Below are 14,070 nucleotides of genomic sequence, written 5' to 3'. Positions count from 1 at the left end.
TTTCTATCGTGGCGGATGCGAATGGATGGGATTCTCAAGCTAAGGCCTGTCATCTCGCCGCTTCTCTAAGAGCCGACGCAGCAGATATCCTTCAGACTCTTCCCGAAACAAAAGGTTAGATTTCGAAGCTCTGTCCGGCGCCTTGGAGTTGCGCTTTGGGAAGAAGTGTTTAAAAGACTACAGCAGGCTCCAATTAAAATCTCGTCAACAGAAGCCTACCGAAACACTTCAGGAGCTCGCCGCGGATGTTGAAAGGCTGTCCCATCTCGCCTTTTCGGAATGCCCGACAGAAACAAGGGAAATCCTGTCCTTGCAATACTTTATCGACGGCATCCGAGATACTGAAATACAGAAAGCTCTACGAATGGCGGATGTAAAAGATTTAAAAAGTGCTCTAGTGTACGCCATGAAATTTGAGGCAGCCCAGCAAGCCACTCGTCGAGACCGCCACCCAGTCAGAGCTGCTCAAGTCCAGGAGCCAGGGGATCAAGTCACCGCTCGACTTGACGATTTAACTAGACAACTGAACGCCTTGAGACGGAATATTGGTGAGAAGAAACCGACCGTTAAGTGCTGGAACTGCGGTGCTGAAGGACACATACGACGAAACTGCAAAACACCCCAGGGTACTGATGTTAAGACCGCTTCTAACAAGCAGCAGGGAAATTAATTAGTGGCCATCTCGCGGGGCGGAGGTTGTCAGATAATGAAAAGCCCCCGTTTAAAGCGCTTCAGATTTCTGCAATGAGAGGCGGCAGTAATGGACTTTTCATAATAGGACATATTAATGGAGTTCCGTGCAATATGACTATAGATACAGGAGCCAACGTCACCATCATCCAAAAAGATTTGGCTCAACAACTAGGAAACAAACTTATCTGGACGCCGCCCTGCGTTACTCTCCAGACTGTGTCCGGTGAGAAGATCGACATCGACGGAAAAGTAAATGTTAACATCACGTTTGGAAGTGCCGCTTACCATCACACGGCATATGTAGCAGAGATTACTGATTCTTGCATACTCGGATTGGACTTTCTAAGGAAATACAATTTTTCCTTGGATTTTAAAAATAACGAATTGCATTCTACATCTGAGGACATAGCGTTATTTCTCGTTAATGATGAAGAAGTTAAATCTGTCCATAAAATCATAGCACAAGACTATATCACAATACCGGCAAGAACAGAAATTTTACTTCCTGGATCCATAGCCGAAAATAGAAATTTCCGCTACGGCATCATAGAATATCCCAATAACTGTAATATCCCAAAAGGAGTACTAGTAGCCTCAATACTCGTCGACCTATCCAGAATGGTTATCCCGGTGAGAGTCGCCAATGTAACTGAAAAGTCGAGAGTTATTAAGAAAGGTGAAGTGGTTGCAACATGTACTCCAGTAACCAGCGTTGAAAGAAAGAGTAACATCCCAGAATCCGTGTCCTCAGAGAGCATTACATCGGAGTTATTGCAGAATGCACAATTAAACGATAAAGAGAAAAATGCTGCCGATCGCGTCATTAAAGATCTTCAAGTTGTTTTCTTCCGCTCGTCTTCTGACGTGGGTCGAACTAGTTTGACACAACATAGAATAGATACCGGCGATCATCCCCCGATCAAGCAACATCCAAGGCGTCTGCCGTTTGCTAAACAGGAAGAGGTGCGAACACTGTTAAAAGATATGGAAGAAGGCGATGTCATCGAGCCTTCAACAAGTCCATGGGCATCTCCCATCGTTCTCGTCAGAAAGAAAGACGGCTCAACAAGATTTTGCGTTGACTATCGCCGGTTGAATGAGGTTACGAAAAAAGACAGTTACCCTCTTCCTAGAATTGACGACATTCTAGACACTCTTTCTGGAAGCAAGTGGTTCTCAACGCTTGATTTAAAGAGTGGGTATTGGCAGGTAGAAATTCACCCTCATGACCGAGAAAAGACGGCATTTACTACGGGACAAGGGCTTTGGCAATTCAAGGTGATGCCGTTTGGACTGTGTAATGCGCCGGCAACATTCGAACGCCTCATGGAGACTGTTTTGAAAGGACTTTCCTATGAAGCCTGTCTGATATACCTGGACGATATCATCATCGTCGGAAAGAGTTTTGAAGAGCATCTAGAAAATCTTAGAAAGGTGCTTCAGAAACTGAAAGAAGCCAATCTAAATCTGAGTCCCGCTAAATGCAAATTGTTCCGAAAGGAAGTGACTTACCTGGGACATGTCATCTCTGCAGAAGGTGTGCGCACGGATCCTGAAAAGGTATCAGCGGTTAAATCCTGGAAACGTCCCGAAAATGTCCATCAGCTGAGAAGCTTCCTAGGGCTTTGCACCTACTATAGGAGATTCGTGAAGGACTTTTCTTCCATCACAAGACCCCTTCACAAGCTGACAGAGAGCAACCAAAAGTTCTTGTGGACAAAAGAATGCGACGATGCATTTAACAACTTAAAGGAAGCTTTAACATCTGCTCCAATCCTGACGTATCCTCAGCACGACCGACCATTTATTCTCGACACCGACGAGAGCAATGAAAGTGTCGGTGCTGTTTTGTCCCAAGAAATAGACGGCTAAGAACGTGTAGTGGCGTACTGGAGCAAGTGCCTGTCTAAACCGGAGAGGAATTATTGTGTCACCAGGAAAGAGTTGCTCGCCATAGTCAAAGCTGTAGAACAGTTCCATCACTATCTATACGGCAGAAAATTCCTGCTCCGCACCGATCATGCATCATTGACCTGGCTTTTAAATTTCAAGAATCCTGAGGGTCAAATAGCCAGGTGGATACAGAGACTCCAAGAATATGACATCACTATCCGTCATCGTAAGGGATCATCACACGGAAATGCCGACGCCCTGTCTAGAAGACCTTGCCAAGAAAACTGTCGATATTGTTCCAGGGTGGAAGCGAAATACGAGCTGCTGACTCCGGTCGCAAGACAAATTACAACATCAACATCGGCTGATCGAGACCCGTGGAGTGATGATGAAGTCAGGAAAGACCAGCTGGAAGACCGCGACATTAAACCCATAATTGATCTAATGGAGTCGTCAAACAGAAAACCTACCTGGCAGGACATTTCTATCTGTAGTCCTACAACCAAACAATATTGGGCACTCTGGGATTCACTTCACATTCGAAACGGCGTCTTATACCGGAAATTCGAATCGGATGATGGGAAGACGTTCCGATGGCAGCTGATACTTCCAAGATCCCGCATTCCGGATGTCCTTAAAGAACTACATAACAGCCCTACGGGAGGTCACTTTGGAATAATGAAGACCTTACAGAGAGTTCGTGAGCGCTTTTACTGGAATAATGCAAAGAATGACGTGCAAAAGTGGTGCCTGTCTTGCGATGCCTGTGCAGGTCGGAAAGGACCTAAGAGACGCAGCCGAGGCAAGCTGCAACGTTACAACGTAGGGGCACCTTTTGAACGAATCGCCTTTGACATCCTGGGACCTCTGCCACGAACTGCTGATGGCAACAAATACATACTCGTTGTCGTTGATTACTTCACCAAGTGGCCTGAAGCTTATCCTATTTCTGATCAAGACGCTGTCACAGTAGCTGAGGTAATGATACAGCACTGGATTTCCAGGTTCGGAGTGCCTCTTCAGTTACATTCCGATCAGGGAAGGAATTTTACCTCGGTAGTAATCAAAGAACTATGCAAACTACTCGGCATTGACAAGACCCAAACGACGCCATTACATCCCCAGTCGGACGGCATGGTAGAGAGGTTCAATCGAACCATCCTTAATAACCTCTCATTAGTGGTTTCCAGAAACCAGCAGGATTGGGACAAGAAATTATCGCTGTTTTTACTGGCTTACCGCAGTGCTGTCCACGAGACTACCGGCTATTCTCCATCACAGATGCTATTCGGTCGTGACCTTCGTCTGCCTTGTGATCTATTGTTTGGCCGCCCTCCAGATGCTCCTTCATCGTCTGAGGAATATATTCAAGATCTCCAGGCCCGGTTTGAAGTGATGCACAACTTTGCACGAGAGCGAGTCAACTTAGCGACGGAGAAGATGAAGACCCGATACGACACAAGAGCTACTGAACATCAATTCCACGAAGGAGACAAAGTGTGGTTGTGGAATCCGACTCGACGGAAAGGACTTTGTCCGAAATTACAGTCACCTTGGGATGGCCCGTACACAATTCTAAACAGGCTGAATGACGTCGTGGTTCGGATTCGTAAGTCTTCGAACTCTAAACCTAAAGTCGTTCATTACGACAGGTTAGCTCATTACTATGGCCATAGTACGTAATGTAAATAATTGTAAATAGTATCAGACCATGGTCCTTTTTGTTTTTAAATGTGTATTTGATTTGATTTGTATTTAGTATTTGATTTGCATTTAATATTTGATTTGCATTTAGTATTTGATTTGTATTTAGTATTTGTTTTGTATTTAGTATTTGATAGCATTTGATTTGTTTAAGTTAGTTATTGCATTTATTGTTCATGTTGTTTGATATTGTAATGTAATGTTTATGCCACAGTTGTAAGTTTAGCTTCCTGTCCAGGGATTGTACTGCCCGGGACGTGCAGTCCTTGGGAAGGGGGCAGTGTTACGAATTTGGTATTTAAAAAGCTAATGTTAGTTTAATTATAAATTAAATGGTTTTATTTCTCGCGCAGTGCAGCGCGTGACGAATATTAAAAGAAAGCTAAGCCGGAAAATTGAAAATACAAGAGCGCGTGCATTAAATAAATAAATATCTCTTTTTGATTTCGAGAAAGTACTGGAAAATTCTAGCGCGTGATTTTAAAATCTTATAAAAGGAGGAAAACATCTCAGTTTGTAGTAGTTGCTTAGTTTGTTGTTGTTTAGAAAACTGCTGTTGTTGATTATAGCGAATTCGCGGATTAGCATTCTTTAGCTGTTTTGAATTACGTTCTATTGTACATTTGAGTAGTTAAAAGATAACTACTGTGAGATATTGTAATACTGCATGATAATTTGAGAAAATTTAAGCATTTTTGTTGTGATAATAAAAAGTTTTGTTCATTTTTCATCGGACTTGTGCATTCACTTCATAACGAATCCGTACGCACGCAACAATATTTAATTCGTGTAACATTACGCAGAAAAATACAACATACAGTTACACAGAAAACTAAACAGATCATTGCACTAAAATCATCTATCTAAGTACAAAATTCGTAACAATATATATATATATATATAAGATATAACAAAAAACGATAGCTGCTTTAAAAGTAAATGGCGATTTCAAAATTAAATTTCTAGATTTGGTGCTCTCCCCCTAAATTCATCTATTCTCCGAAATTCGAGATCTTTCTACGTTATATAACGCTACTGGAAAAAGGGCAACTAAAACTAATGTTAACTAGTCACAGATTAGCTCTACTTGAGACTTGGTATAAGTCTCTTGGCACAATAATTACGTCAATATTCTGCTAGCTTCTACATTCCTAATATCTCCCAGCTTCGATTTTCTTAAAAATGCCTGCGTCATTTCCTGTTAAAAACCAATTTACACAGAAATTTATCATATTTAATTATGATTGAATGAGGGTCTGGCCAAGTAATTGGATATGTGTAAAAATAAAGACTGGTGATTTATGAAAATTCAATTTTGTTGCCTTCATCTGTATTCCTTAACCACAGCCATGACGGACATCGAAAGCTGTTAAGAGTTCCAGCTTTCGACTGCGTATTAAAAAATTATTACATGTGTGTGTATGTATAATGCACAAAATAAGCAGCTACAAAGAAAGGACGTAACTACAAATTCTATTAATCAAAAATGCATAATAAAAATACTCTAAAGAAATAAATGAGTGCAATACATAATACTATACGAATACATAAAACAAAAATTACAGACAAATAAACTTTAAACCTTTGACTGCTATATTTGTAAACCGAAAACGCTTCCAAAGTTGGGTTTTTATTTTTCCATATTTTAAATCTATATATCTGTATATATTGCAGAAATGAAAAATGCATTTTTCTTTCTAGAAAATATTTTTTATATAGATATGTGTCATGAGAAACTAAGCTGCCAGAAAAACCAATTTCAGGTGTTGACACCAAAAGAAATCTTTTATTTTTTTTAATAAATTTCAGTCGAATTACAGTTAATTTCTATTTATTGCATATTATAAAAAAGTATAAGGTATAAAATTTAAGAAAATATAAAACGCTGAGGAAAAAATACCCTAGAAATGCAGTTTAGCATGATAGAGTTCAAAACAGGGTTCAAGGCAAAGTCCAACTTTACAATCTTTGCACCAGATTCAATAAATCTAATTAATAATCAGTCTAATTATTAATCTATTTATAATTCAATAATTTAATTAAATAATCAAGATAATCCCTGAACGTTTTCTAGCAGCCATTTCTGTAAGAAAAAATCTAATGTGTACACCACATGACTTCCTTGTACGGAAAATTAAATTATACGCATTTTTTCTTGCATTTCATTTAAACTTATTGGATTGAATTAAATCTACTTCGCCGACAGCGCATAAACCACAATAGAATAAATGCATTCTTTAAAATTCACTATAGTATTTGTTTACCATAGCGACACTCTGGCGCTAGATTCACTTAATAGTATTAATAATTATATAACTGTTAACTTATATAATAATTATATAACGGAAACGAAGTTAACTGTTATATAATCCAATAATTATATAACAGTTAACTTATATATTTCGTTCATATTATAACTCATAATGCACAAAATGTATATCATTTAAAGAATAGAATTATCTAATCGTTGCCACATGTTCTATTCAAATACTGTAATAAAGCTATAACTATGTATAAAAGAAATTAAGCAAACAAAACAAAAACGAAACAGTTTTTCACAGACGATTGAGTATTTCTCATTTAATTAATTCACTTCTCACTTCGCGAGAAAGCAAAAATACATAAAAACTCTATATTAAAAATTACGAAGTAAATCTTAAACACTTATTTCCTCGAAAAAATTCCAGAAAGAATTAAGCATGATTTAATTGGCAATAATAAATGAATGCGTTATCTTTGTTGTTGCGAAGCTAAGTTTCTCTAGATTGGCAATAAATCCACTAGTCTCCTGTTTCAAATGTAAACATCAATGGTCGCCATTAAAAACAGGCTTAGCGGCAATTAAACAACTTTAAAATTGCTGATAATTCTAAAAGTATTGCACACAGATTTACTAAAGGCATAAAATCCTTAACCAGAAGCTAAAAACAACATAATTCAATCATTTTTAAAGCCAAAAATGTACAATTTACAAACATATAAGAGTAAAGAAACTGAGATCACTGAGCCAGGTAACAGAGTGGATATATATATATAAATATATTTATTGATTGCAACCAAAATACGAGGTGAGCATATCCATGTTATAGCAGTCCTATATACAAAGTTTCAACGTTCTGAGGCTGCTCGTTTATGCGAGATACGTACGTACGCACGTACGTACGCACGTAAGTACATACGTTCGTACAGACGCCACGAAAGATTTTCTTCAGAATTACTTTTAAAGCAGTTTTATAATTTTTTTGAAGGAAACGAGTCTTTTATTCTGTCCTTACCTAAAGATATCACGCAAAAACATCGTTAAATTGCATTCGATAGCGGTCAAAATGGATATTTTCGTTGAAATATGCTGCCTGAAACTTTTCGCGATTACAATACTTCCTTTTTACTTCGTACAAGGAAGTAAAAAGCGGCAAAAAATTAAGTTTGAGCGCTAATACCACGTGCCTTCAAATGCCGCAATTTAGTGGACACCTAACGATATTTTTTGGCCAAAACGTAATACTGTACATAATTTATTTCAATGGTTAAACTGGAAAAAAACGGGATCCGCTCCTCAATAAAGGAAGAAAAACATATGCCCGCGGAAATCGCGGGATGAGATTGCTACATTTGATTTACCCGTGGAAATCGCGGGATGATCAGCCAGAGGGTTAGTGTTTCAAAAATGTCTAACAGTACGCTTTGTACCAGACCAAGGAAAACAATCGATAAATGAAGAATTTAAATGTTTAATCGGATATCGCTAAATTTAACCTGAACGAAAATTGAAACTGGTGTTTTAGGGATTTTGTCAAAAAAATAAACATATGTAGCTTCTAAAACATTAGATTCTGTTAATTTCCGCATGAGATTATTATGAGTTTTGCTGTTTTAGATGTTGTGTTCTCACTGGAATAAAATATTACGCTATTAACAGAACACTAAGTGTGGAATCCAGTACAGAATTAGCACTACAATCCTGTTCAGAGTTCAATAAAACCTTTGGATTCGCAATCTGCAATATAATCAACGAAATTCTCTACAGGAAATAGGAAATTGTAACTGTAATCAAAGGTTCTGAATCGTTCTTTTATAAACTATTAACTATATCATACTATATAGTATGATGTACTAATTTATAGTATGATATCTAATTCATTATACGAGTACAACATCGATAGGTACATCAGACGTCCCTTGAAAGAGCATTCTTCCATACTCAACAAATCTTGCACGTAAATTTGAACAAGTAAATCCTCTCGTTCAAAACGTTCGTGGAATTGACTGACAGCCTTTTGCGTAATTCACGGCCGTAGCTGGAAAATTTTCCACCAATCTCGCTGCTTTTGATTTCTGGATTACGACTTGAAACAAATACTGGTATTTGTTTTCTTCAGGAATACTTTCATCTTAATGAATCTTGGAAAATTGGCTTCAAAAGATCAAATATCTTTTTGCATAGCCACTAAATGTTTTCTGTTCAATTTTCGGTAACTTGAACTTCTTTTTTCAGAAATTTCTCCAAATGATTTTACAGTTAATATAGTTTTCTTGCTTGATAATCGTTCAACTCTGTAACACAATTCCCAAACTAGACTAAAAGAGAAACACGCTAAATGTGACAATCAAAATCGTAAAAACAACTTTGTATTTAGCGTAATTATATTGAAACACTCAATCGATTTCGAGGGCAGCTAAAGGTCCCTCCTCATCAGGAGAAAGAAATACCTAGAAAGAAGAAAAATAAAGGGGAAGGAGTCTCAGAAACACGTGGTCCTTATCAGCACTGCACGTGGTCATGACCGGATTTTTAATCAGAGTTACACTGGCCGCCTACTTTTACTGAGCCAGGCTATCTGATCAAACATATAACACCAAGGACAAGAAAATTATTATAATTTTGACTTTGGGTCTGCAAAAATTATCCAAAAGGCTTCTTCCATAGGTAAATTGGATTTTCTTGAGGCTTTTCATATTCACAAAGATTTAGCAGGTTTAGTTAATGATTTGAAGTCCAATCCAGTCCTTCCTAATGCCTTTAAAATTCTATTATCTTAATTCAGTTATTTTTGCCGATAGATGACGTTACCTCCTCGCGTTTGGTACTACCAGAGGGTATAAAAATCCGTTCAGTGGTTGCTTTCCATTATTCGAAGTTCAAATTTTGAGCGTGAAGGTGCAGTTGCCCCTCGCTCCCTATTTTTAACTTCGCTAATTTAATTCTTCTTGTCCTTTGTGTTACATGTTTGATCAGATAGCCTGGCTCAGTAAAAGTAGGCGGCCAGTGTAACTCTGATTAAAAATCCGGTCATAACCACGTGCAGTGCTGATAAGGACCACGGGTTTCTGAGACTCCTTCCCCTTTATTTTTCTTCTTTCTAGGTATTTCTTTCTACTGATGAGGAGGTACCTTTAGCTGCCCTCGAAACTGATTGAGTGTTTCAATATACTTGCGCTAAATACAAGGTTGTTTTTACGATTTTGACAATTCCCAAAATTTATTATGATAGATTTCAGCAGATTCGAAATCTTAAAATTTATATGCATTATCATTACGTTTTAAAATAGCTATTACTTTCGTATCCAGAACTTAAAGTAACTCATATTCTATTTTTTCACACACTCTGCCGACTTTGTTCTCAATAGTTATAGCTGGAATTTCAAACGTTTCACATCCATTATCTCTGATTAATTTGTGAGGTTTATCCTAAGTTTATAACAGTTATTTTTAAGCTCCTTTCCTATCTATCAAAATTTCAGCTTACTCTTTCCTACCAGAATGTGTCTTCAGAATCGCGTTTAATCCAAATGAGTAGAAGTAATATTTAAGTCGATGTTCCACTGACTTCGAGAGAGAGAATCAGAGCTTCTGACCAACGCGCCTATGTCTTTTGGCCATGTCTCTCTAAGCTGTTGCTATGTTCGGCCGTATTATTCGCCCTTGATAGCTTCGGTAGCTAATTCGACATTTAGGGGCCAACTAGTTAGATTTGTGTTAGCTTCGGCTACATCTCTTTAGTTAAGCATTAGTAAAGTTCGTATTTCTTACACTTTTGAGTTTAAGCCCAAGTGGAGGCTTTTCTGTACGCCCTGAGAAAGGAGCCGACTGTAGTATTTTCAAAAATAAAGGATAAATTCGTCTTGAGTTTTACGTTTCTGTTTCTGGACTTAAGCAGTTCACTAGGTTGCTCCACACTTAAGTTGTCAGATACAAAGCATGAATACCACAAATTTCTATCAGCAGTTAAAGGAGATTGCCCTACTTATGGGTGCCAACATATTTCATGTTGCAAGTCTCGTAACGAAGTCTAACACAAAATATAACTCAATAGAAAGCGTTATCCTACATTCTATCGGTAACCCCTAAAATTAACAAATAGCACGACAGAGTTTAATTGCATAAAATTCTACATTGAACATTCATTTTCTGTCTACATCTTGTTTCCAAGAAGTTACATAGCTCTCTCTGTTTGTTAGAATTCAAACTTATGAGTTCATCATGCGAAGTCCATCTTTGACTCGGGCTGGCTGGCAAGTGAAGTGATGCTATACGCAACAGCACTTTGAGAATCACTTCCCTGTTAATCGCTTTGGAATTCAAGTGTATGGATTTTCTGTACCTTACAAATTAATTTCTAGCTCCTTGTAGATGATCAGGCGACTTATCACCTCGTCTTAGTCTTCCCCAAAACAGATATAAACTCAGAAGAAGACTTAAAATGATCTTTTTATTTGAAAACCAACTTAACAAACTATGCAACCGGTGCAGTACAAAATAAGTCACAGTTTCTTGCGCTATTTAACAAAACAAACACAAAACAGACATCACTTTTTGCGATATTTAATAAAACAAGCACAAAATAAGACACCGCTTCTTGCGTTATTTAACAAAACAAAGCAGAAAATAAGACAGCGCTTCTTGCGATATTTAAAAAAACAAGCACAAAATAAGACACCGCTTGCGATAATTAACAAAGTCAAACGTAAGCAATTTAAGTATACAGTTCACGAAGCAAAGTCCTGTTGTAACTTTTGGCTCAGACTCTTATAATCAGACGAGCACACACGACTAGCAAAAGATAAATCCCATCCAGGTAAATGAAATTATTGGGCGAAAATAGTATGGAGATTATCAGTGGTCGCTACTAAACATTCTCTCCTAACTTCACGAAATCTGCTCTTATATACATTCATTAATTTGCATCCTGGTGGAATCCGACGAAAATAGACACGATAATTAAAATAACTAATAATAAGACAATGCATTTATAAGCATAAACACCTTACAAACTTCGTCAGCATTAAGTTGATATGGTTCTGAATCCGTCATTTTTGTACAGAATGAAAGTTTCTTAGACTATCGTATTTGTTCTTGGAATAATTTTTATTTCTTTACAAGCGCTAACTTTATGACTTGTCTGTACATAAACATAATGCACATACTGATGTCAATTTAATTTAAATTATTTGCAAGCAACTCTTTATTTTAAGTGCTAAGGAAAAGGAGTTTTTAGTTGAACTACACGTTGAATGCGGAAACTCCAAATCCGATTCAGTATAGACAGTTTATAGACACTGATGTTAAGATATGCAGGTTTGGTTAGAAGACTTTTTGCGTGTATATCTAGAAATACTGCAAAACGTAATGTCAGAGTTTCAGTCTGTCCAATGTAGGAAATCTCCAGGGGCAAGTGACAGTATGCATAATGTATAAACTCTAAAAACATTTCCAAAGGTTTTGATTGAAATTTATTCATGAGAATAAATGTAATTTTGTGACTGATTTGTAAGAGAGTGAAAATGTTGCACGAAAATGCTTCTTACATTCTTTTTGACAGTTTAAACCTTTTCTTGTGCAATAAAACTAACATTTCTTCTCGATATCGATTTTTAACAAGTAATCAGCCATTTTATTAATGAAATTAGTTATGACATGATTAAAGAATTTTTTTATTCGCTAGAGATTTTGCATAGTGTTAAAAACAGCCATTCAAAGCATCAAAAATCAAAACAAAAACGCGTATACGTATAATTTGGACCAATTACAAGTTTTGCTAAAGAGAAATTAATAATCTCCCATAGTATCTCTAATTTGCAAATATTGGGTTTGCAAGAAAATAACTTTAATTTGCACAAATGGATAGTGTTATATTCGTTTTGCTATTCTTCTGCCAATTTATATTTTTTTTCTTTTCAGATTTGTCAGTTGACTCTTATAGGTCACTATAGAATCAAATTACGTGTATTTTTATTTAAAACTGGTTTGCGTTTAATTTTTACATGGGGTACAAATATAAATGTTTTCGGCACATTTTCCTTTATTATTTTCATAAAAGCAAGAAAACAGCTGAGGGTCACAAAGAGACGTGTGAAGTTTACGGTGTTAATTGCTTAAATGCATGTGTCAAAAGTAGTTTACAAAATTTCATTCTTAAGATTTTTCACTTGACCAATGTACTAAGCCAACCTTCTGAAGTTGATGATGACACAATTAAATCTATAATTGAATCGTATCGTTATGTAACGGTGGGAAAATTACAAAATGGCTAAATATATCACACACAACAATCAAAAATTCCCATAAAATGTATTAAACTCGTTAAGAACCTCGATATTTGGCTTCCGCGTGAACTGAAAAAATTCACTCAATATAAAGAATCAATATTTCTGATACGCATTTCAAACTCAATGCCCTCAACCCCTTTTTATCAAACGAATTATCAGTAATGATGAAAAGCGGATCTTCTACAATTAACATTAATCGAAAAAGATCATGGTCCAAGCATGATGAATCAGCACAAATTTCGAAAGCTAAATGGCATCAGTAAAAGATCACGCTGTCAACTGGACAATTACTGGCTGTTGGATTACAAAGGTGTAGTGTGTTTTGAATTGCTTCCAACATGGACACCATACAATTACATATAACCATGCCTTCAAACCCGGGACCATCGATACGGCAGTCAGTGTTATCACACCCTTAGAGGGCGACTGTGGTGGAGAGGACAAAGTGGCCAAATCCTGGTACAGGCGGATTATCTTTCACCAAATTTTATTTCTGGTTCCATTTGTAGAATCATTTTTTAGCAGTGCCCTTACCGAAATTCAATCTTCGGTCCCCCAGTTGTTAACTTGGTATACTTCCAATTATACCATGAAGGCAAACGCTAAGGAGGGAGAAAATAACACACAGCATTATTCATTTTCAAAACAATGTAAACGTTTCCTTATACTCCTCAACAATAGCAGTTAAACGAAGTTAAATAAATCGAACGTGATAAAATATCTTGAATTCATAAAGCATGTTTCCCTTTTTAAAGCAACACCTTTGAGATCTACTCCCTGAAAATCAAGACATTTCGACCATCTCCAAGATAAGCTTACTATGATACTCTATGCAGTTTCCTTTGTAACATTCAATTTGTCCTGATAAATTGCGTATTTAAAGGTGCTGATTTTAGATAAAGATGAGTGAATATTTGAACTTTAAAATAACCATATTATAAAAATGCTACTGCCTTCACAGTGTGACATCAGTGCTTTCCATTCAGTTCTTTAAGCATTCCTGCAGCAGATATTTTTGCAGAAGGGTATTTCAAACGTTTAGGCTCAAATCTACTCTTATATCATACGTGATGTTAACATAACAACCTACAAATTACAATTTGTCAGGACATTTCGAAAGTTTCGGCAGGAATTACATCACGTCATGTCAAGTATACCTGGAAAACGGCAGCAATGCTTAGTTTATTAGTGACTACTTCTCCAGGACGTTACCTTAAAGAAGGGAAGTCTTTT

The 14,070-nt window shown here is 36.9% G+C and overlaps 1 protein-coding gene across 1 annotated transcript in view; it reads left to right on the top strand.

The window, feature by feature from the left end:
- The window catches only part of LOC118199568 (uncharacterized), a 753,888-nt gene that overhangs the window by 530,404 nt on the left and 209,414 nt on the right, over positions 1-14,070 (top strand). The gene's annotated exons all lie outside the window — the stretch shown is intronic.

Source organism: Stegodyphus dumicola, chromosome 6 (assembly GCF_044657685.1).
Source record: "Stegodyphus dumicola isolate Sdum_Otavi_A_Nest chromosome 6, ASM4465768v1".
Classification (NCBI taxonomy): Eukaryota; Metazoa; Arthropoda; class Arachnida; order Araneae; family Eresidae; genus Stegodyphus; species Stegodyphus dumicola.
Note: the sequence above shows the minus strand (reverse complement) of the source record. Positions and strands in the feature narration are given on the sequence as shown.